This window comes from Chelonia mydas, chromosome 8, assembly GCF_015237465.2.
Source record: "Chelonia mydas isolate rCheMyd1 chromosome 8, rCheMyd1.pri.v2, whole genome shotgun sequence".
Lineage (NCBI taxonomy): Eukaryota > Metazoa > Chordata > Testudines > Cheloniidae > Chelonia > Chelonia mydas.
In genome coordinates, this window is record NC_057854.1 from 27,778,169 (window position 1) to 27,803,537 (window position 25,369).

The 25,369-nt window shown below is 42.6% G+C and overlaps 1 protein-coding gene across 1 annotated transcript in view; it reads left to right on the forward strand.

Annotated features, from left to right (window-relative positions):
* Positions 1-5,734: 5,734 nt before the first annotated feature.
* TENM2 (teneurin transmembrane protein 2) overlaps positions 5,735-25,369 on the forward strand; it is an 832,723-nt gene continuing 813,088 nt past the window's right edge. Inside the window, exon 1 of the mRNA XM_043521038.1 lies at positions 5,735-6,437. The gene's annotated coding sequence lies outside the window, so the exon portion shown is untranslated. The remainder of the gene's footprint in view (positions 6,438-25,369) is intronic.

The window sequence follows — 25,369 nt, forward strand, 5'->3', positions numbered from 1 at the left end:
CCAAGAGCTCTGTCTCTAGAAACACAGTTTGTGAGAGCTCTGTTACTCCATTGCACAGAGCTTTTGTGGTAGATTTTCTGTGGCAGTACAGAGTTCTGCTGTGGGGTCCCTGCCTTAGGAACTCCAGGTTGCAGGGGTTGTCGTATAACAGTCTTAAGTCTTTGAAACTTGTTCAATAAGTCAGAGCCTGAATTCAATGAACTTCCACTTTGATTGAGAGGCTATTCTTTTCAGATGGGTTTCTGACAGAAAGTTGTTTAGTTTTGGCTATGATGTGGTTTTTTTTCTGTTAGGCACTTCTGGCCTAGCAATTTTATAAAGGGTGCACATGATCTGTTTTTAATATAACAGTCGCTAGGTGCTTTCATCACAGGAGCTATATAAGACATTAAACACAATGATTCTTGTGTGAAAAAAGAGCAGTGTCGAGAGGTATTTCTTTATGATACTTCTTCTTACTTCTGATTTCTGAGGACTGCCAGTTACAGATGATGATAGCAAAAATCAGGTAACAGCAGAATAGGCCAACGACAAGATCAAGAGTAAATCAATTTTTGCCTTGTCCAGGGCTGGATAGAATTACCTGCTGCCCATTTTTATTTGTCTTTGCTCAGTATTTTAACCACTTCCTGCAGTGTGACATGTCATGGGTAGTTTGCCAACGTATACATCGCTGATTCCAAGAGATCACCCTACCCACTCCTACATCTTAAACATTTTCAGATATGTGAGAAGAAAAAAACCCTGTTGGCAGCAGCAACTCACAATTGGATTAAATTCTGTTGCAATTATTTCTTTCTTGACCATACAAATTTTCTGAGGGGTTTCCCTCCATCCCCGCACTGATGAATATTCTTGGTGGGTCTTTGCCAGGGTCCCCTTCTAGAATTGCAAATGTACATTTAAAGCAAGGGCTAATACACTTTGTATGCATGGTGTGGGGCGGCTAGTATAATGTGAGCTCCAGGGGTGAGACGATACAGTGTTCTCATTTTGTTGTACACTTTTTCTATCACACACTCAGAGTCCACCAATGAAGCACTTCTGTGTAATGTAATGAGTGGATTTTAAAGATTGATGAAAAATACTGTAACAAATCAAATAGATCCTGCACCAGTAACTTAGCCTACTTGTTTTTTTGCCAGTAAAAAGGAAAAAAATATTATCTTCACTTCATGTCTACTCTCCTGGTAGAACAGCATAAACATTCAAAATGCTAACTACTGTCATGCTTGGTGTCGATACATTTTTTAACATATCTCAGCAGGTGCAGATCATTGTAGCTCTACTGAACTCACTAGAACTAGGCTTAGTTACACCAGCTGAGAATCTGGTAGATTCATATTATCTTCAGTTAAATTTTGGCTCTGAACACCTATGCAATAGAGCCGGGGTTTTCAAACCTCATTGCACCGTGAACCCCTTCTGACAACAAAAATTACTACATAACCCCAGGAGCAGGGACCGAAGCCTGAGACTGCCCAAGCCCCACTGACCCATGTGTGGGGGGCCAAAGCCCGAGCCCCACCACCCTGGGTGGAGGGAGGCAAAGCTGAAGCTCAAGGGCTTCAGCCCCTGGCAGGGGGCCTGTAACCTGAGCCCCACCTAGGGTTGCCAACTTTGGTGGGAGGGGGATTGGGGAGGGGTTTGGGGCCTGGGAGGGCGTCAGGCATGCAGGCTCCGGGTAGCACTTACCTGAAGCAGCTCCCAGAAGCAACGGTATGTCTCCCGTCTGGCTCCTATGTGGAGGCACAGCCAGGCTGCTCTGCGCACTGCCCCATCCACAGGCACCGCCCCTGCAGCTCCCATTGCCTATGGTTCCTGCCAATGAGAGCTGCGGGGGTGGTGCTTGGTGCAGGGCCAGCGTGCGGAGCCCCCTGGCTGCTCCTACACGTAGGAGCTGAAGGGGGAACATGCCAGCTTCTTCCTAGGAGCCGTACGGCATGGAGGCTAGCAGGGAGCTTGCTAGCCCCAAGTGCGGTGCTGCCAACCAAACAGTCAATGACCCAGTCAGCGGTGCTGACAGGAGCCACCCGGATCCCTTTTTGACCAGGTTTTGTTCCGGTCGAAAACTGTAAACCTGGTCCAGCGGCAAACTGAAGTCCTCAGGCTTCAGTCCCAGGCAGTGTGGCTTGGGCTTCGGCCCTGGGCTCCAGCAAGTCTAAGCCAACCCTGGCAACCCCATTAAAAAGGGATTGTGACCACTTTGCGGTCCCGACCCACAGTTTGAGAACCGCTGCAATAGTGACTGACATACTTTAAATATAATATCATATTACTCTTGCTTTGTTAAACTGAAATCGTTCTATAGGCCACGGGGAACTGTCATGGGGAAATTCAAGATTTACAGCACTCTCCAAAAAGAGGGGGGCATCCTGACCAGCATTACTTGTCTTATAAAACAAGTGATGTGCAGTGTTGTGTGGTGCTATTGCAGGATGTGTAGACAGCTGCTTGACTTGGCTCCAAAGTCACCACGCTGCCAGTATTGACTCATGGGTTTGTAATTCTTTAAGATACGTGGAATATGAAAGGTGTTGTATTAGAAGAAATCCTCTTCTAGCGGCAGAATACCAACAGTCAATCTTTTTAGACAATATTAACATTCTGTACAAATGGATACCAAGGAAATGTGTAACTGTAGCAATTAAGATTACATTAGCACACACATGCTGCTTTTCCGTTATCCACCACGCTGTCAAATTCAACACTACGCATGAAAACAAAACAAAAATGGTTTGTACTTCAATGTTTGAATAAGGAAAAATATTTCCCTCTGTAGACTCTTTAAAAACAATTAGGCATTAGCTTTGTCAAATACTAAATTAGGAATGAATTCAACTTTAAATATGTGAACCATACACCCTTTGAAATTTGCCTGAAAAGATTCATTATAAAACTAATGCTATGAAAAAGCACTCCCTTTCAAACTGGGTAAAGCACCTGAATACTTTTCATAAATGGCTGCACATCATTTGAAAGCGTTCTAGTAATTCCTCAAAACCTTTCAAAGTACCTTTCAGATAATAAATTTCATATTCAGCACATCTGCAGTCCTACAAGACTTCCAATAATACTTAAATTGGTTAACTATACTTCCTTTACATCTATTTAATGCTTTTTATTGATTTGAGGCAGATAAACTCTATTGTGCATTAAATCTTTTTTTTTCCTGGACAAAGGGAAATTGAGTCTGGGCAGAAGAACTTAGCTTACAGTCAAAAAGGTGAGGTTTAGACACTTATTCTAAGGCATATTCAGCAATTTGTGAGCTTCAAACTAACTAGCTAACACAGCTACAAAATCATTTTGTAACAGTATAAATATTATTAAATAATATTGCGGATGCCATATTATAGTAAAATAGTCAGTGCATTAGTCCACGGAAAATATACTGATCAAAATTTCTTCTAAGACTGCTTATAAGTGGAGGTGGTAGCACCATCTGTTAAGGTTGCCTGACGCTTTTTATTAGATGACCCTGTTTTCAGTTGCGTAAATGTTTGCCAAACTTTAATAATTTAGACTGAAACTTTCCTTGCTGGGTGTCTGCATCAGGCTGAATTGTTGTGGAAAAACTTCAGCCAAAATGCGTTCAGCCATTTCAAAGAACAAGGATGACGGAAATATTTGTTTTTCAATGTTTAATAACAGGAATGTTTTGGAAAGCTTTAAGGTAGGGTTGTGCTTTTTGCTATCCTTGTACAAATTTACCCAAATTTGACCAAGTTTATAAGTCTTTGAAAAATCAGAGTTCACACAGTTTCAGTAGATACTTGCTAGAGCTTAACAGCTAAAATCTCTGAAGATTCTGTCCTCGCTGAGCATGTTCAAGCCTCTCATCGCTCCTAGTGCTGATCAGACTGTGCATGCATTGTCCCCAGAGGACAAGTGACAAATGGTCATCCCCTTAGAGCTCCTGTGTGTGAGTGCAGTGTGTATGCACCAACACCACAGAGCAACTCCATATGCTCCAGCGGCAAAGCCAGGCTGTCCCTGTAATGGCTGTTCCAAGCAGCTCTGAGCAGAGTGGAACCAGGTACTGCAAGCAGAAGACTGGGAACTGTGGGGATGGAGGCAGAGAATCTGTCAAGGAGTTGGGTTCGGGGAGGGTAGGGACGGGGACTTGTTGGTCAAAGAAACTGGGGACAAGAGGTCAAGGGGAGGCCAGTGCACTAAGATTGGATGAGAAGCCTGGGGTGGGAGCCTGAGACTGGGAGCCAGTGGGACAGGAACACGGGGTGGGAGATGGTGACTAGAATCTGGAATGTGGGGAGAGAAACAGATCAGAAGGTTGGGAAAGGAACCATAAGTGGCTGGGCAAGGAGACTGGGATGGGGAATCTGGGGGAGGAGGGGAAGAGGCCAAGGAGACATGCTGGCTAGATGTGGGGAATGGGACTGGGTTGAGGAGCTGGTGGTGGAGTAGACACAGGACTGGTGCAGGGACCAGTTGAAGGGAATGAGGCAGAAGGGGTCAAGCTTAGGGGAAAGGAGCAAAAGAGTCTTTGTGTTCACTAGAGCGCACTGCCCTCTGGAGCCTGAGTAGCTGAACCTTTGTTTTGGCCCTCTTGGGCATATGCATTATGCTATTGTCTTTAGTTACATCATCCCATATTATTTTTCCCACAGTGCTCTGGGGATGAAAAAGGGTTGTGTACTGAAGGAGGATGTTTTCCATAGGACCCCTTCCTCTTTTGTTGCAGAAGCTGGAAGATGTATAATGAATGAGGCAAAGGATTTTAGGAAAAGACAGGATATTCTTAAGGTTAAGGCAGTCGAATGCCTCCTTCCAGAATTGGATTCTATCTCTGCTTTTCTACAGAGTTCCTGTGTAATGCTAGGGAAATAGCTTAAACCAAGTTTTCCAGTTGTTTCCTCATTTTCTGGGTGCCTAACTTTAGATACTGGGGCACGGGCACCAGCTTCCTCCTCGCCCCAGGGGTGCTCAACCCCCATTCTGCCCCAGGCCCCACCCCTTCCCTGGCCCTTCCCACCCTCGCTCCACCCCACCTCTTCCCTTCCAGTTCTGCCCTCCCCCAGCGCACCCCGGCCCTGCTCCTCTTCCCCCTCCCCCCAGTGTCTCCTGCACACCACAGAACAGCAAACTGTGGTGGGCGGGAGGCACTGGGAGGGCGGGGGAGGTGCTGATCAGTGGGCAGCAGGTTGCCAGTGGGTGCTAAGCACTCACTAATTTTATTCTGTAGATGCTCCAGGATTGGAGCACCCACGGAGTCAGTGCCTATGTCCTGGGGTCTGATTTGTACAAATTCTTAAACAGCAGAGCTGCAGTTGAAGTCAATAAGAGCTGTATTTTGAGGAGCAGTAGTCTAATGCTAAGTACTTAGAAAAATCAGATTCTAGATGTCTCAAATGGGGCACCGAAAATTGGTGGATGCTTTTAACTTTAACCTGTCTGTGCCTAAATTCCCTATCTGTAAAACAGGGATAATAATACCCACTCATCTCACGGGGGTGCTGTAAATCTCATGAATTAATGTTTGTGATGTCCTCAGGTATGATAAAGATGAGTTCCTTAGAAAAGCCCATGAGGAAAGTAATAATTCTGTCTCCAGTGCAGGGTTTGAATAATGTGCAGTAAATAAGGCCTGGGGCCACACACTGAACAAAGAAAAGAAAACAAAATACTGAGTAGCTGTTCATTAAGTGAGAACTGTGCATTCTGTGCACTAAAGAAAAAAAATGTGTGGTCATATAATTACAGACTATATCATAATGTAGATTAACAGGTTGGCTTGACCCTGGGACTGGACAACCTGGAGCTGAGCCACCACTAATTACAGGATGGGCCCCACCTGAGAAGAATCAGTTGATTGCTGTAGAGACCACTGTGCTGGTAGAGCTTGCAGGGACAACTAGAAGGTTCTTGCAGGGCCCTGAGTCACCATGGGGAAAAACTCAGAGTTGGAAAGGAAGCTGCAGGGAAGAGAGTGAGGAAGGAAGAAAAGCTGTCTGGGTGGGGAGGCCTGGGAGAGACCATGGGGAGACCCAGAGGAGAGCTTAAGGGAGGTGGGAAGTTGCTGCAGTTTTCCCTGGGCAAGGGTAAAAGAGCAAATTTAGCTATTCAGTGCCAGAACTCAGATTAGATGGTGGAACTGGTCTGCCCTACTTGCCCCAAGCAAGGGGGTGTATAAACCCATTATAAAGGCTGTCAGCCCAGCAAGGGGGCAAGCAGGCTGAGCTGAAGACCTGCTGAGGAAGAGCCCCAGAGAGGGCAGAACAAGTCTTTGTTTCTGTTAAAGCTGTTTTGGGGATCTCAGTTTGGAACAATTGAGATGCCAGAACAGCTGGATTAAAGATCCCAGAGGGCTGAGTTACTGGCCGAGAAACTGCCGCAGCAATGGAGCAACTGTCTGCAAGGGCTGCTGGCCCACTGAAAGAGCTGCAATGCCATGGGCCTCAAGGGGATACCTAACGGTGAGTGAACTCGGTCACACATACACATAAGGGGATCAAATTAAGGCAACCTTAATTTTGACCCTTCTTAGATTTTCTGAGTGCTTGACTCTTCTACCTTAATGTTCTCAATGTATTTTTTTGGTGTGTGTACGATATGTGAAAATATACAGTAAAACTTCACCAATGACTGAGATCCCCTTTGGGAATTACTGAATTTTGCAAATCTAAGCTACAGCTACTTTCAAGACTGACTGTGTTGTTTATTGAGATAATTTATAATTAACTTCTTCCGGTGTTCTAACCAAAACTGATGGAACCCGTTTTCGGTACAAAAGCGAGTTTCCAAAAAGTGGGTTCAGGAAAGCTTAGGCAAAACTTTCTCAAAAGAATGTTCTTAGAGCCTGTCAGAATTGAGTCATGATTGGACTGTAAATGAAGAAAAACATCTTGCAGCATGCACGCTCAGAATTTTTTTCCTGTAAAATACAAAGTATGCATAACTTAATCTGACCTTGTTTTTTTTTGTTCTTCCTCACTTACTCCACTTTCTCCCTTTTTTATATATCTACCTGTCTCTTAAATCTTTCAGTGTTTGTTTTCCTCTTAACTTTTCTCTTCTATGCCTGCCACTCCCTACATTCTTTCCCTGATTACTGACCTGGTATTTAACTACTATTGTGAGTCACTAATAGAGCCCTGCTATAGTTTATTTTAACTATACAACCTGAACATAGTATCATCTTAATTTTTATTAGTTTGTGTGTTTATACACTATTGTATATTTTGTAAAAAGAAATACGAAGTTTTACTAATATAAAACCTTGCTGCTTTTCTGTTAAATCTTTGAGAATTGGGAAGAAACAATTACAAACTTTTTGGTGCAAATGATAAAGTAATTTAGCAAATTGAGGATTAGCCTGATTTTACAGTATTAGTGAAATGTATTAGCATTATCAGCAGATTCATCTGATTGCTAGCATGCTTTGGAAGTGTGGATGATTCAAATATATATAAAAAAGCACACTTTTAAAAGCATTTTCATTCTTTATTTTTAAAAACCAATTAACTGATAACTCTTAAATTCCATGTCAAATTACCACTTTAAAATCAAACCCATTTGGCTGGCCACATCCCTTGGTGTAGCAGTGCTTTATTGGAACTAATCCAGGTCAGAATAGATTAAGTCATGGAATTTGGACCAGTGTATTTTTTTTCATTCTTGTCACACACATAGTTCCATTTTTAAAAGGGGCCTTTCCTAGTTCTGAGGTCTTTGCTATTAGGGTACTTTCTAACAGTCATATATTTGTTCTGGGCTGAATATGAAATCTTGCATGCTTCCACATTTTCAACAAAGAAATGAGGACAAAAGGGTTTAAAATTTTAACTGTTTACCCCTGTCAATGCAAAACAGATGCAAAAGTTTACATGTTCACGTTGGAATTTCAGAGAATTAATATGTGATTAGACCTACTGGGAAATTTTCCAACAGAAAATGTTTCCATTGAAAAATGTGGATTTTATTAAGTCTAAATCTTAAGCAGGAGAGTATTAACTTAGTCAAAATTTTCAACAGGAAATTATCAAAATGTTTTGTTTCAACTTTCATTGTGTTAAAACAAAATGTTTCAACTTTAGCAAAATATTTTGTTTTGATAAGGTTATTTAGAATCTTTCCTCAATGAAATATTTCCGAATCTTTGATTTATGGTAAACTTAGACTCTTTCTGATTCAGGACAATTTTTTAAAAAATTTCTTGCACAACAGTAATTCCAGTTACTGGCCAGCTCAATAGCTTACAGCAGTAGTTCTCAAACTAGGACTTCCGCTTGTTCAGGGAAAGCCCCTGGTGGGCCGGGCCGGTTTGTTTACCTGCCGCGTCTGCAGGTTCGGCCGATCGTGGCTCCCGCTGGCCGCAGTTCGCCGCTCCAGGCCAACGGGGGCTGCAGGAAGGGTGGCCAGCACATCTCTCGGCCCACGCTGCTTCCCACAGCCCCCATTGGCCTGGAGCGGCGAACCGCGGCCAGTGGGAGCCACGATCAGACGAACCTGTGGACGTGGCAGGTAAACAAACCAGCCCGGCCCACCAGGGGCTTTCTCTGAACAAGCAGTGGCCCTAGTTTGAGAACCACTGGCTTAGAGTACAATTCTCTATCCAGTTAAACGTGTTAATCAAAAGATTAAATATTGTGTTGCAAGACTATGAGGTGGCTAAGAAAGCTTTGGAATATTACACTATCTGAAATAACTTAATGCCTCTCAGACATAAGAGTTGAAGGTGATTTCAGTAAGCATGGGAGGTTAATATGTATCTATCCATCACACCCAAATTGTGTACTGAAAGCTCTGATGTAAGAGATGTAGCTGTGTACACAGTTGCGGCTGTTTTGAAGAATAGTTTTTTTGGTTTGGGGGGTTTTTTTGCATGTGGTTTTTCAAATTTTGTTTGGTTTTAATAATAAAACATTGAAAGCTACCCCACAATAGTGGTAACTAAAAGTTATTCCTTTCTGACTGCTTTGCTCTGATAGTACCATCAACAGCCTTGGTGAGTACTCTCATGAGACACCAAGAGTGGAATCCTGGCCATGCTGAAGTCAGTGGGAATCTTTCCATTAACTTTAATGGGACAAGGATTTGTTTTGAATGGACTATAGAGGGGGAACTCTTCTTATCTGTAGAAATGGTGTTACAAGGCAAGAGTTAAGGCAAGAAGGTGTATCAGTGTAAGGAAGCCTGCATTGCCTTTATCTATTTGTGACTAAAAACACAGCTTTGGTCTCCAAAACAATTAGCCTGGTGCCTTTGAAAATAATTCACTCATTCAGTTTGAAAATAAAATAAGTATTCTTTTTCTTTAACAACGTGTGGGAGACTTACAGAGACTACTATACAATAATAGCCCAGGAGCAAACTTGTATATCTCAGTTAATGAAACATATGCTGAACAGAATTTTTTCATTACACAAATGGAGGGGGTGGGGAACATTTTGTTAACAAGATTAAAATGTTCTATTTTTCTGTATACTTAAGGACTGTAATTTAGAAAAAATAAAAAGGGACGAGCTAATCCAGACTAAACTCTACTTGATACTATTTTTATTAGGAGAAAGGAAAAAGAAGTGTAAGCCAAAATTAAAAATTAGTTACTTGGAATAAATTCCTGTGTATTCACAATGTACTAACTTGGAGATTTGCTTCAAATCCTTGCTAAAACTCACTTTTAAAAAACAAAAAACCAAATTCTGCATGCTTTCTGAAAGCCACCTCTGAACTGTAGTTACTAATAAGAGCTTTCTACAATCCCTTATCAAGTATTTATTCAGGACTTTGGACAGCTTTGTTCTGTTGTTGTGAATTTTGATTGTTTACTATGGGCTTAGTTAGAGCCACCTTGCTCATCATTGTGATTGCATTACCCTTTTAGCTTTCTTGTCAACAGACAGGAAGATAGTATTGAATGTCCAGTTGATAAAGGTGAAAACTCTCTGTTTTGTACGTTTGCTTAAATTAAAAGCATTAGCCATAGTTCATTTAATTATGTAACGATGAGAACAAGATTTTCATTTCACTAATAGATTCCCAGATTGTTAAATACATGACATGCTAGATATGTTTTTATTGTAATTAAATGTGGTTTAACGTTTGAGTTTATTACCTTTCCGTCTCTGAGCTAAATTCTAGTACAAGCACAACTCCCATTGACTTCAGCTCTGTATGAATATAAGGGAATAGATTTGCCCTTGGATATAAATTGTGGGATGTAGAAATAACATACACTTTAACTCAATAAATTCGGGTATACACTCTCTGCTGCCATGTATTGTTTTGTGGTGTTGGCAAAATATCCAAAGTTTCCATTAACTATGAAGATTCAAATGTACTGGGACGGGGAGATCCCTAATTTCTAGGTAATTATACACTGACCTAATAAGCTCTATGTGCCTGAAACTGGTGCTTGATATCAAATGCAATCATGCACAGTATCTAGAGTACCTAGATTGTGTAGGATTTTTATGTCCAGGAATAGTGGTTTCTCAAGTCTCTGCAACATCCTGATTAAATGTGGTTTGAAGACCTGGATTTTTAATGATGTTAAAATGTCGGTGGATTCCTGGGAGCCTTTCCCTCTTCCTGGTGTCATTGTTTCTGACTTTACTGGATTGAATCTGAGCCAACTGCTCTTCAGCATTTTTCACTTTTTTCCCCACCCTATCCAACCACTGGGACGTCTTTGTAATTTCAGAGGGTGCGTCAGTGGAGAGGGAAACTTATATTTTGGGTTATTCTGGAATCCCCATTTGTTGCACAGTCTGTCTTTAAGCCAGAGGCTTCTCAGAGTGCAGCTACCAACTCTTGCTGGTCGCCGCTCTGACAATTCCCCTAAAATACTTAATTAACTTTCAGAAAAACAAATAAACATGCATATATACATGTCCAAATCATTGTAATTAATCCATATGGGGGTTTGGTTTTTTTTCAGACTCAATAATAAAAATAATGTACAGTTGTCTCTGTTCTTTACTGGACTAAAACAGAATAGAAACACGAAGTGCTTTGAATATTCTTGTCTCTTTTTTTTTTTTCTTCTTTTGCTTTTTTAAAAAAAAGACTTGCTAGCTATAAGTATGTCTGCTGTGAAAAGTGATATTTGTATGTTTGTTAATATCACTTTTCACAGTAGACTTACTCATCCCTGGGCTTGCTGGGGCTAAATTAAGCCCTGGATGGGGAAGTAGGTACAGGGGCGGGGGCAAGGTGTGATGGGGCACTGGGAGAGGCAGCGGGGCCAGAGGTGATTGCAGGAGGGGGTGAGCTCGGAGCTAGAGGCCACCACCGCACAGCCAGGGAACGGAGCCCGGAGCCCAAAGCCCCACTCCCAGGGGATAGGGCCTGGAGACTGACCCCGAAACCCCATGGCTGGAGCCTGCCACCCCAGGGCTGAAGCCCAAGCCCACCACTCCCAGGAAGGTGGGGAACTTGACTGCCTGTTCCTCCAGCTTGTGTGTCTCCAGAGAGGAGTAAGGCCCAATCACTGCTGGTGGCCCCTGGGTAGGGGCCACTGCTTTGCCCCTACCACTCCCCAAATCACTGCTCAGGAGGCTGTGGCTGCAAGAAAAGCCCCTGGTGGCCGCATTTGAGAGACACTGCTCGAGACCATCTGATTTCTATGTTGAAGAGGGTGAAAGTGGTGGGCTTTGTGGGACTTCCAATGGTAGGGATCTGGGGTGGGGAGGAGTAGGTGTCCAGTACAGCCAGCGTGAAATGCCTAACTGGGTCCAACTGAATGCTGGATCAGTTAATCTTGCTAGATGACATATTTGTGCCATTATCCCTATGGTCAACGTGTTTATTGCTGTTGAGATGTCTAGTAGTTAAAGCACAGAGGTTCTGCCTTGTCCAAGACCAAGACAAGGTCATCAATCAGCACAGCACATCTATGTACTGTGTCCTGTTCTGAAGCCTGATTGTAATGGATCTAGCAGATAGGTGTCTCTGGAGCTTGCATGGCACCACTATGTTCTCAGTGACTTTGCCAAGAATATGTAGCTTGGAAGTTAGATATTTTCAAGGTCATGGTATCATGTGTAGGGGCTGTTCAATGGTGGTTGGACTGTTGCATTCTTTAGCGTGATGGAGCTGCTTTGGAAAGAAGCATCAGTGTTGTTTTTTTTTCCTTTTTATTGTGATTAGTCAAGACCCATTTTCACATGTGATTTAGACACTTAGGATCCTAAATTCCATTGATTTTTTTTTTTCCAATGAGACTTTGGCTCCTAAGTCACTCTTAAATGCTTTTGAAAACTTTTGTCATAGGTAGGGCCCTACCAAATTCGTGGTCCATTTTGATCAATTTCACAGGAGGAGGAGGGTTTAAAAATTGATCAGTTTCACATTTTCAGCTGTTTACATCTGAAATTTCAGGGTGTTGTAACTGTGGGGATCCCAACCCAAAAGGTATCCGGAAGTGGGTGTGGTTTTTTTTTCCCCCTTCCCACGCTGCCATGCAAGGGAAGGACAAATCCTGTCTCTCCCCAGCCCAAGTTGGGACTCAAAGCTAGGAGCCCCATGGCTGGGCACTTCCAGAAGCAGGGGGAAGATCAGATTTAACGGAGAAGGGCTTATTTCATGGTCAATAACACATTTTTCACGGCTGTGAAATTGGTAGGGTCCTAGTCATAGTGACCTAGTTTGTGATTGTATGGATGAGTACTGTATCTATGAGCACATTACCACTAACCATGCTGCAGTATGGGCCCAGTATTGATTAGAGAGGAGTGCTATTTGCTGGGGCACCATCACTTCCTGACGCATATGTATATATTCCTCTAGTACTGCACCAAGGTATGATACTAAATCCTACAATTTCCTAAAGTAACTGGAGGCCCTGCCTTGCCTGATGTTTCAGTGTATTGCTGCATCACATACCAAAAACACTTAGCAGTCTAGAATACCAGAAGATAAACTATCAAATCAGAAATGGTACGATAATACTACTATCTTATGCATTCATCTGCACCCAATTTCATTAATATTATACAGTATGTAATAAAATTGAACAAATTCCTGGATAACAAGCCCTCAAAAAATGAAAAGACAAAAAGAAACCACCTTTCTGCAAAACCCAGCTAACCACAGCTGCTTCTGTTCTTGGCTGAACTCGGGTCCATGAAAGCCATTGAAATCAGGAGGAAACAAGCAGGATTGAAACATCTTCCATTATGAAGCTCCCTATAAGTTGAAATTTTGTTATGGAATTAAGAGACCTACTTTTCATGCAGACATTACTTTTTATATATTAAAACTAGATAACATTTAAAATAAGAACTTCTCTATCTTCCTTTGAACAGTTCATTAGACAAACACACAAACCTATTAACAAATAATAATTTGGGTAGATATATGGAAACTTAGCTGGTGAAATATACAATAAGTAACACAATACATTTATCATAGGAGAATGAGAAAAATAATAGATAATTACAGATGAGAACTAGAAGGAAATAAAATTTGCATGATACAGCAAGCTCGCTATCTTGGTGAGGCCATACCCTTTTGCATTCCCTCAATGTTATATAAAGTGTCATTTATTTTCACGAGGGGAGTGATGTGATCAGCACAACTTCTGACCTTTTTGAAATATCCATTGATATACAGTAAAAGGAAAGAGAAAATGAGATTTAAGCTATGGGTATGTTGGGATCCGATTTATATGGTGCTTAAAAAATGCCCACAAGTCTTCAAACAAAGGAGGGGAAGCACTGAGTATTTCATCAGCAAACAGTACATCCGGTTATTGAAAGCCCTCCACATCTGCAGTGGAGCAAGCCAAACTTGAACTTCATAGTGACATAAGATATATTTACTAACAGTAAGCTATTAAAATGTTTATATCTATTTCTGTAAAAAGACTACATACGTATGAAGTTCAAGCTGGCTTCCTTTCTAGGAGAGAATATGAAGGGACTTAAGCATCAATTGTGGTCACTCAGAGGCCCAAGGAACTCTGTTAGGGGGCTTATTCCTTCACCCACTTACTTCCCTGGTCCTTCTCGCATGAACAGAGAGCAACAATACCCGAAGTCCAAAGGTGCAAACAATTTGATGTTTATTGGGGTGAACTTCCAGCAAGCATGATTCCAGTTTCCTTCCTTAGTGTCCCCCTTCCCAGCTCTGACACCACAGAGCCTTACACTTGTGTCCCTGTTCCAATTCCTGCCCTTAGCCAAACATGATTCCAATTTCCCCACCCCCATACCCTGTTCCCATTTGCCCCCACACACACCCACCCACTTCCTGATTGACTGCAGACTATATAGTAAAACTTGAGTTCTGCTTAGCTATACCTTAACCAATCATTTTCCTGAAATTTAACTAACCAATCCTAACATATTGTAACATGATTATGTAACCAATTATATCCCACCACCTTAATTAGTTTACACCCACCAAAATTAATTATACAGCAGACAGAAACAATCACAGAACCAGACAGAGATTATACAGACAAACAATGGGGAAATGGGGACTACGGTGATAGAACAAACACAGAAGTGAGGATTTCACATCCCAGCTATTGATAAGTGAGTTCTTACCAGACAGGATGCTTTCAAACTAAGTTTCCTTTTACATCTTCCAGGCACTTCCCTTTCTCTGGAGGCGATAGGCATTGTCAGGACAGGATTGTATTCCTAACAGCCCAATAGCACCTTATTTCAATGTGACTAGTTTGGAATGTGAGGATGTGACCGGCTGCTTCCCAGCTGATGGCTGCCTCTGTTACTTAGCCAAAGATCTTAGCCTAAGCACAGGGCCTCAGACTGTCACAGTAAGAGAAGGCCCTTACACTGGCAGACAGTGATTTTGATTCTTTCTTTTATACCTCTATAACTAGCTAAGTGATAAGAATACATCTAAATTCTTAGAGTATAGGCCTTTTACAGACAGGCCTGAATATCTATATCCTAACAAACTCCAATTCAAATGAACATGAAAGAAGATATGAGAGACCTATCAGGGTGAGACCACAGATGGAATAATTTAAGAAGAATTAAGGAAAATGTGATCAGGCTACTAGGAAAAGTAGTGGGAAGATCATAGGGCAAATGTCTAAGGAGCCATGTGACCAGGTGCTATGTCTTCTCTCTTTCTAAAGAGGAAAAGGCCAAAGCTGAACCATTATCTGTCTAGTGATCAGGAATCGAGCTAATATAGAATTACCAGAGAGGATGAAGAGGCAAGTTCTGTACATAGTGCAGAATTTGGCCCAAAATGTTCATTATACAGGGGGAAAAATAGGGATGTTATGCTGTTTTCTGGGTTCCTTGGTAAAGGGTGCAATAATAAGAGGAAGAATGTCCTGAGGCATGTTGAGGAATCCACACTTGGTAGTGCTGGGGATGGAAGTAGGGGGGGAGGATGCGGCAGTGGGGAGACACCTGAAGGGGAAGATCTGATACAGTTGAGAGTGGCATCCAAGATATGGGCAGAGATGTGAATACTGGGTTGACACAAATGATGTTGCAGTTCTCTCTGGTATCAAATGAGATTGGAGGAAGTATTAAGATACTGGTGATCAGCCTCCCAATCAGGTGACAATGTAAAGATAAGACTTTAGGAGTCATAGGGCCAAATTTGCTGCTTCTGTAAATTGGCCCAGTTCCACTCACTTCGGTGGAGCTGTGCCAATTTATACCAGCAGAAAATTTTGACTCAGATGGCTTCTCTGGTGACCTATTATGTCTGAGCTGGACACAAGGTCTGCAGAGGGGCTGTGAGGTAGTTCACATACCCATGGCTGCAACTATGCCTTTTTAAAAGATAGTGAGTATCCCTCTCAGGGCTGTGCAAAGAGGGGAGGGAATGGGCGGGGGGGGGAGGGCTTCAAACATTCTGTAAAGGGCCCTGGGTTTTTTGGCTTTGATTTTTCACTTCTTACTCTTGTAGGTCCCTATGCTCCTCTGTGACGCCTCACTTCACTTGACCTCAGTCGAACTTATCCACATTCCTGGGCTCTAGCTCATTGATTTCACCTGATATAGCTCTGAGTTTCACAGAAAGCTTGTCCTCTTACCTGATTACACTCCGTTTCTGAGATTAGTTAGATCTTTTACCTACAGCCACCATCGTCCCAAACCTAGCAATTGATTCATGAGGAGTGTGGTGGGGTGAATTCTTACAGTAACTGACTGTCCCGTTCCCACCCCCCCCCCCCCCCCGCATGATACCTACAAGCACAAGAGTAGTGCTCAAAACCACAAGCTGCAACAGATCTATTAAAAAAAGATCCAAGTGTGAGTGGTCTACCAAGCTGCTTAACACTCACATAGTTTGATCGTGCTACTGGTGAACAATCCATGAATGAAAAGAAAAAAGAAAAGGAGTACTTGTGGCACCTTAGAGACTAACCAGTTTATTTGAGCATGAGCTTTCGTGAGCTACAGCTCACTTCATCGGATGCATAGCATATCATGGAAACTGCAGAAGACATTATATACACACAGAGACCATGAAACAAAACTTCCTCCCACCCCACTCTCCTGCTGGTAACAGCTTATCTAAAGTGATCATCAAGTAGGGCCATTACCAGCACAAATCCAGGTTTTCTCACCCTTCCCCCCCCCCCCCCACACACACATACATACAAACTCACTCTCCTGCTGGTAATAGCCCATCCCTCTTTGAAACCTCTCTTTATAATGCGCATGATAATCAAGGTGGGTCATTTCCAGCACTAATCCAGGTTTTCTCACCCCCCCCCCCACACCCTCCTCCAAAAACCACACACACAAACTCAGATGATGAAGATGTCATCAATATAGCGCTAGTAAAGTAGGGGCGTTAGGGGACGAGAGCTGAGGTTTCAAAGAGGGATGGGCTATTACCAGCAGGAGAGTGAGTTTGTATGTATGTGTGTGGGGGGGGGGGGAAGGGTGAGAGAACCTGGATTTGTGCTGGTAATGGCCCTACTTGATGATCACTTTAGATAAGCTGTTAGCAGCAGGAGAGTGGGGTGGGAGGAAGTTTTGTTTCATGGTCTCTGTGTGTATATAATGTCTTCTGCAGTTTCCACGATATGCTATGCATCCGATGAAGTGAGCTGTAGCTCACGAAAGCTCATGCTCAAATAAACTGGTTAGTCTCTAAGGTGCCACAAGTACTCCTTTTCTTTTTTCTTTTTACGAATACAGACTAACACGGCTGTTACTCTGAATCCATGAATGGTTCTGCTACTTCCACTTCTGGGCCTTCCTTAGCTAGTGAGCCTGCTCACTTTGGTGGGTGTGTGCTGAAGGCATTGGTTCTGGGACTGAAAGTTGTACTAGCAACCAACAGGCAGCTGTTATGCACATGGGCACTGAAAGTAGTTCAGTTATTGAAAACCTGGGACAGAATTTTGCCTTTGGTAAGGAAGATCTGGCTGATTGGCTGCACGTGAATTATTAGCTCCTTTTTGGTAGAAAATGCTCACGTAGTTAATGTACAGCAAAACTTTTTGCATAGCAAATGCAAAGGAAGGCAAATATTAAAACTGTGGTTCTTGGTCAGAATTCCTAATGGGGAATTATGCACACAGCCTGTATATCTGCCAACAGTGACTCTTGCCTCCTTATTCTGTTTCACTTGTTTGCTTTTCCAGACAAATTCCTCCTGTTCCTTTGTGAACCATAGAAAGGAGGACTTTTTGTGGGTGCATTTATGATGCCATTATTCTTGGATACTAGCTTGTGAGCCTAGTTGGGGCCCAATGCATTAGAGAAGCCCTCTGAAGGCCTCTGTACTTGTACTCCGCCTGCAGGACATCTCATCTATGATTACTTAATTTCTGCTTGATTGATGAACCCTGGAAGGGGCAGATTATCCAGGGCTCAGCTCAGGTCTCTTAAATCCAGACTGATGCACTGAAACCCAGTTGCTGCAGAGCAGAGGCCTGGCTGAGTGCTGGAGACTGGCCCAGACCTGAGGGGTACCCTGGCATTGGAACACCAATGAGTCGCACAGCAGACAAAGATATGCAGACTTGCTATCAGATTCAGATGGACATGTGGCTAGAGTTGCCAGGTCAAAAACGGACCCCTGCAGTTCTGGTCAGCACTACCGACCAGGCCATTAAAAGTCTGGTCGGCGATGCAGCAGGGGCCCAGGGCTAAGGCAGGCTTCTTACGTGCCTCGACTCTGCGCGGCTCCTGGAAGCAGCAACCAGATCCCTGCGGCCCCTAGGCACACGGAGGCTCCATGCACTGCCTCTGCCCGAGTGCCGGGTCTGCAGCTACCATTGGCCGGGAATCGCAACCAATGGGAGCTGCAGGGGTAGTGCCTGCGGGTGTGAGGGCAGTGCATGGTGCCATGGAACCTCCCTGGCCGCTCAGGCATCTAGGGGCCACAGGGACCCAGTGGCTGCTTCCTGGGAGCCGCAGTAAGCGCTGCTGGGACTCCGTACCCCCTCCAACTCCCCAACCCCCGCCCCAGTCTGGAGTCCCCTCCTACACCCCAAGCCCCTCATTCCTGGCCCCACTCCAGAGCCCACGCACCCCACCCCCTGCCCCAGCCGGTGAAAGTGAGTGAGGGTGGGGTGACGGAGGGAGCGATGGAGGGAGGTGGGATGGAGCGAGTGGTGGGTGTGGCCTCTGGGAAGGGGCAGGGCAGAGCAGGGGTGTTCGGTTTTGTGCTGTTAGAAAGTTGGCATCCCTACACGTGGCAGAGTATTTTTCATCTCTTGGATAATTTGCTGTACTTGGGTGAGAAGTGACTAGCTTTGAGATGTTCATTTGAGAAATTAGACCATTTATCGTAATGGTAACTCTTTAGGTTTACTTGAATTGCTTGCAAGGTATGATAGTATGTTGCAAGGTCATGTGGAAGCTATTAATTCTGGTATTGCAATGGTGATGTACTTATTAAACCAAATTCAATATTATTTTATTATAGGATCAAGAAAAGTACAGCAGACTATTTTCAACAAGGTTAAGAAAGCTAACTACTTCTCTGTTATGTGTGATTGCATTCCAGACCTTTCCCAAATGGAACAAATGCCTCAGGTGTTAATGTTCAGATTTTGAAAGATGAAGTGAAGGTCATTCAGAGTTTTGTGGATTTCACTGAAATCCACACCAAAGGAGCCCAGGGTATTATGGAGGCTATTTTAGAGAAACTGAAAAAAAGATGGTATAAATATGGCTGCCAGCCCTGTTGTCATTGCAGGGGAGAATGCTAATATGGCTGCAGCATACAAACGTGTTCAAAATCTAATTTAGCATGTAAATCAGTATGCATCTTTCATCGCATGTGGTGCCCACTCACTGAATCTCATTGGAGAAGCTCCTGCCATGGTGGTTCCCCAAGTTGTTGTTGTTGTTTTGGAGTTGTCATTTAGACTTCTAGTAGTTTGCATGTGTTGAAAAAACACATTAGCATTACATCAGACTGGCAAAGCACACAACCAGATGGCCAGCCTGGGTAAAGGTAATTGATCCACTACAGAATCAGGTTGAGGGTGTTTTTTGATTCTGTAGACGAGATCAAGAAAGCACACAAATTTAAATTGGAAACTGAGAGCCTGCAAATGAACACTTCTTCTGTGTTTTGTTCCATTGAGGAGACTGCTGCTTCACAGGCTGAAATGTTAGGCATATCCACGCAGTTCAAAGAACGGTGTTCTTGAAGGAAGAAGAAAATGCAGATGAACTTGCAAAGAATGAAATGTCATCAGATTTCCCCTCTTTCTCCCCCACCCCACCAAAAAAAAAGTTTGAGTTCCAGGTTTTCAAGCCCATTAGACACTGTATCAGCACAATTGGACAACAGGATGCATAAGTATGATGGAGGCAGAAAAAGGTTGGCTTTTTTTGGTGGGTGAGAAACTGAAGTCTCAGCAGCGAAGATGTAAAAGACATGCTTGACACTTAGCAAGTAGCTACTCTGAAGATTTAAACTTGGAGTTTTGGGAATGAGATTGAGCTCTCTGCCAGGTTTTTGCAAGCAAACTTTTAAGGGAGACTTGGAAATGAAGGAGCCCATTGATCTCCTTAGCTACATTCACAAGAGATCTTCAGATGTGAGTTTCCCGAACACACAACAGCATTGCAATTTTTTTTTTTTTATTATTTTTTGCTGCCTTCTGGTAACAATGGCTGCTAACAAAAGGAGTTTCAGCAAGCTAAAATTAATCCTGGGGCTGAGAAGATAGGAGCTGCTAATCTGAGTGCAGAGGGGACTCATAGCAGAAAGACAGGGTTTATATACCATCCCCTGGGTGCATGGGGGGCAATGTCTTAACTGATCCTCACTGGCCAATCCATCAGCTCAGTTCATTCATTCCTCTCCTCTCTTCTTCCTCAGCAGAGTGGGGGATCCTTAAAGGAGCCACTATCCCTTTTTCCTGCTGGTCCAGCCAAAGATCCCTCCACGCTTTTGAGATTGCAGGAGGTTCATTTGCTGTTGATTTCAATGGGACCAGGATTACACTTCTTCTCCTTGTCCGTACTAAATTCTGAAATGAATGGTAATAGTTAAAGCGAAAACAGCTTATTGTAAACAAATTAATTTTTCAAACTGGCCATATATACAATATATATGAATGAAAAACTGTTTTTTGTCCACATGCCCATAGAGGAAGAGCATAAATGAATACTGTGCTTCAGGGCTGCTGTAAAGACTCTCAATGGAAACTGAAGAATATGTCTGAATTGATTTATGTGAAATTGGAACTCTGTAATGACTGTTGAAAAGGTGGACTCTTGGGTGTTTTGGGTTATATATTTCCTTCATGCATTGTCTGCTGTTCTTTAGATTTATGATGGTGCCATCATGACACATACTGCTGGGTTATTTTCTTTTGGTTTTTAGTTTTAAAGAATTGTTTCGAAGTCCGCACTATGAAATGACATGTTTGGAAAGTAAGAGCTTGTCTTGGGAACTTTGATCGCTGTTTTTGTTAACTGTGTGTTTCTTATGGTGTCTCTGCTTTAGAATTCTGTTTCTGCATTTTCCCTACTCCCTGGCGGTGCTTACACTGTGTCACTTCATTTACATGGTATTTCTTTTTAACTGCTGTACTTGTGTGTTGCATGGTGTGCAAACAGCTCAGCTGCTTGCTATGTAGTCTTTATGGCTATATGATAACAGTATTCGTGGTTCTTCGAGAGGTGTCCCTATGGATGCTCCACTCCAGGTGTTGGTGTGTCCCTGCACCTTTGCTCGTAGATTTTTACAGCAGTACTTGTACCGGTTACGCACATGCAGAGCCTGCCCCCCAGTTCTGAATGTACCTTAACAGTACACGTACACTTCGGTCTCCTCAGTTCCTTCTCTACTGTCCCTGACCTGAGACGGAGCTCAGCAGACTTCTTAGAGACTCTCTTCCTTTGTTCATATACCTTCCCTGTAAAGTTTGTTACCAGTAGTACTTAAATAACATTTTTCCTGTCTTTTTTTCCTCTCTCAAACTACAAAAAAACAACCTCTTTTGAATCCACAATGCATACGTTAGACGTATGTAGGGCTTTGTCCTTCTATTTGGATAGTACCAAGCCCTTTAGGAACTCTTCCAGACTTTTTGTCTCCATTGCAGAGCAGTCCAGAGGGACACCTATTTCTACCCAGAGACTTTCAAGCTGGATCTCTGAGTGTGTCCGACTGTGCTATCAAATAAAGAAAGTTACACCTCCTGCCAGCATCAGAACTCACTCCACTAGATCTGTGGTTACCTCTGTGGCTTTACAGATGTCAGCCAGAGGAACTTTGCATAGAAAAGTGGCCACATGGTCTTCTGAACACACATTTGTTAAGCATTATGCCCTTACTCAAGGCTGTCTCTCTGTTACACGATTAGGCAGAGCTGTATTATCTACTACATTCTTACCAAATCTGAAGTCCCTACATCCTTGAGGTACACTACTTTTAAGTCACCTGGAGTGGAGCACCTCTCTCTCTCAGAGGAGGTTACTCAGCCTGGGCAGTAACTGACGTTCTTCGAGATGAGTGTCCCTGTGGGTGCTCCACTACTCACCCTCCTCCCCTCTACTTTGGAGTTGGGGTAGCCTCCATTGTAGAGAAGGAACCGAGGAGACCGGTTGTGCATGCGTACTATTAAGGTACACTCAGAGCAGGGGAGGGGGGCAGGCTCCGCACGTGCACGATGGGTACGAGTACTGCTATAAAAATCTCTGAGCGAAGGCGCAGGGATGCACCAACACCTGGAGTGGAGCACCCACAAGGACACTCATCTCAAACATCAATTACTGCACAGGGTGAGTAACCTCCTCTTATGTTTGCTGGCCACCCGCACCGTGCCTACATGTAGGAATTGTCAGCGAGTCACTCCCTTATATTCCCACTGAATGCTTCTCCCATGTTAGAACTGGAGAAACTTGCCATTTTACAAATGCCTTTTTTACTGTGCATTACATTTATTCTTAGTAACCTTTCATCATGGCTTCATTTTATTTGCTTGCTTTACAGACAATCTATTATATCTGTATCACTAGATCTTTTTCCAGTGTTAATAACAGCATAACCTTAAAATTGTAAAAGATTTATCGATTGACTCTTAAACAATTTTAATGTTGGAAAAAGTTCTGCAATGGGTAGAAGGCATAATAGAGTTTGGTATTGGAATGAAGTATTTGAGATTTTTTTTATTATTATTTTTAACCTGATAGTTGAGCTGAAAGCAAACCTGGTGTTACTGCGTGATATTTCTTTAAATAACATGGCTTCCCTTTCTGTGCAATATACGTTGTGTCCCATTATTGACAGAAGAATCAAAACTAAACTACATATGTCTAATGGCTCTTGTATTCAAAAACATAACCTACATGGTTGGTCTAGTAGAATACAAAGTATATGTAGATTTATACTTTGCAAATATAGGGTTTTTTTTTAAATTATTTCTTAATTCTGGGTTCCCTGTTGCAAGAGGTAATGATATCTTTAGCCCCTAAGCAGAATAGTTCAAAGGATGCAAATCTTAACACTGTTTCTAAGTATTCATGAGGTTGCCATCTAATAGGCAGGTGTTTAGAAGAAAAACACAGAACCTTGAGCTCAGGTCTTGATAAGTTGGACAAGGGACACATTCTTTCTGGCATAAAATCCATCACACTTGTTTCCTTCAAACGCTGAGGTGACATGGACACACTGTGGGTCAACCCAGGGGGTCTAGAATTCAAGTGCCTTTTGTATTAGGGCATTTATACACATGCAGCAGCGCAGCTGTACTGATGCAGGGGCGCCACTGCAGCGCATCTGGTGAAAATGCTCTATGCCAATGGGAGGGAGCTCTCCCATCGATATAATAAAACCACCTCTATGAGCTGCAGAAGCTATGTTGGTAGGATAAGCTGTCCCGCCTACATAGTGCTGTGCACACAAGTGCTTATGCTGGTGTAACGTATGTTGCTCAGGTGGTGGTTTATTCACACCCCTGAGCAACATAAGTTATGCCAACGTAGGCTGTAGTGTAGATAGAATCTAACGGTTTGAAGACCAGTCTGGAGCTGGCAGCCATATAGGAGAGTTGTCTGATGGATCTGACTCAGTGTTGCAATCCAAGCTGGAAACCACATGAAAAAGGGTCCTTGTTGCTCTTCATTCTCTCAGATGGTAGAGGAGAGCAAGGAGCTCTTGATGAGTCTGAATAAAAGTTACATACCTTAGTTGATCTTCCTTTACAAGGGGCTAAGTGGTGAGAGTTTTTGAAAATGTCCTTAACGGCTGGAAGCAATGATGCCTTGTGTCTTTCCTTTTCTTCTAACCAAGCTTAGGTCAGGTATGGTATAGGAACTTGAATGCAATCAAGCAGATATAGATAAACTATCATCATTTGTCCTAGTCATAGTTGATGAATTTTCCAAGCTATGGTGTGGGGAAGCAGGGAAAGTGTTTGCATCTCCTATGCAGTAGATCTCCATACTTAAAGTTCTTTCACATCATTAAGCACAAGGACTGCTTTGGGCTACTGCCGATTTGGGTACTAATATATAAAGAAGACCGGGATGGGGAGTAAAGAAGCTGATGGCCTTAGCCCATAGCTGCCAACTTCTCTGCATTGTAGGAATGTACGTGAAGCAGCTGCATTTCCCCTACAGTACCAGGAGGCATTACAAATTCTTGAAGTACATTGCTCCCAGAGTTTTCTCTACAGCAGTATGATTCTGTACTGCCTCCTACTCAGAGCTGTGCTCGTCTCCTGCTGTAATGTCTGGACAGATTTTTCATGATTAGCATCTATTTGCTTTCTTCCAGGCTTTGTAACAGAGAGGACCACTGACTTACTGGAGGTGTTTGTTTGTTTGCTTGCTTAAGTTTATAATATGATACTCCTTCTAATCATAGTAACCTCCTATGTTTTTACTTTATTTTTGCATACACTTTTCATATGGCTGGAAGCAAATCTTATATCTTGGGAAGGAATGTTCGTTCTTTTGGTTAGAACGGGTGTCTGGACAGCAACACCTTGATTCTATTCCTGGCTCTTACCACTGACTTGCTGTGCGACTCTGGAAAACTTGCTTAGGTTTCTGGGCTACAATTTACACTTCTGTAAAATGGTTATATTAAGTAGTATCCACTGATGTGCAGTTTAATTTGCATAAGTACTCCATTATCCTTGGCTGCAAGATGGAATAAAAATGCAGAGTATTGTTGCTCTCCTGTCTGAGAAACATCTATGTCAATGTCAAATTCATACTACTGAGTGTTTAATCCCTTGATGCCTACGTTGAATTTCATAATCCATACCATCAATGCTATTTGAAGTGATGTAGAATTTAAAAATCTAGGGAATACTTCTTTTTAGCAAATCTGATTTAGAAAAAAATTCTATTGAGATATAACATATTCATCATGTGGCTTAGTAATACTACTTTCCCTTGTGTTCCATTTCTTTCTTTTCCCTTTAACTTCTAGTCAAACCACCTTGAACCTTTAGAATGAGGGATCCCAGTAGGAAATTCTGTTGTTTTTTGATAAATTTTATGTGTATAAAGGGCAGAGAACTCGGAGTAATGTGGTTAATGGCTTATATACACTAAAGGCATTTTTTGTGCAGGGTTTTCATTGCTTTCAAAGCCAAGTTGAATGGGCTCCATTTATTTTTGTAAGTGGGTATTTTATTCTTTATTCTATTGAAATCTAAGAATTCCTTTTTAATCAGTCTTTTTATTCCAATATTTTATTCTGATTAAATTTATGGCACTAAATAGTATCTGATAAATCCCTGCCCCAGAGAATATGGTCAAAGCTATTAAAGGCCAACAAAGACAAGACCCAGCATGGCTGTTCTTTTAATTAAGGGTATGGACAACTTAAGGAGGAAAATGAGGAGAGAAGTGGCTCGGAAGGAAGTATTTAAGAGAAAAGGGAGGGGGAAGAGTGTGCTCATTGGACAAACCTAGGGCGGATAATGTAAGTGTAATAAGCAGTATCAGTTCTGACATCTGGTTAAAAT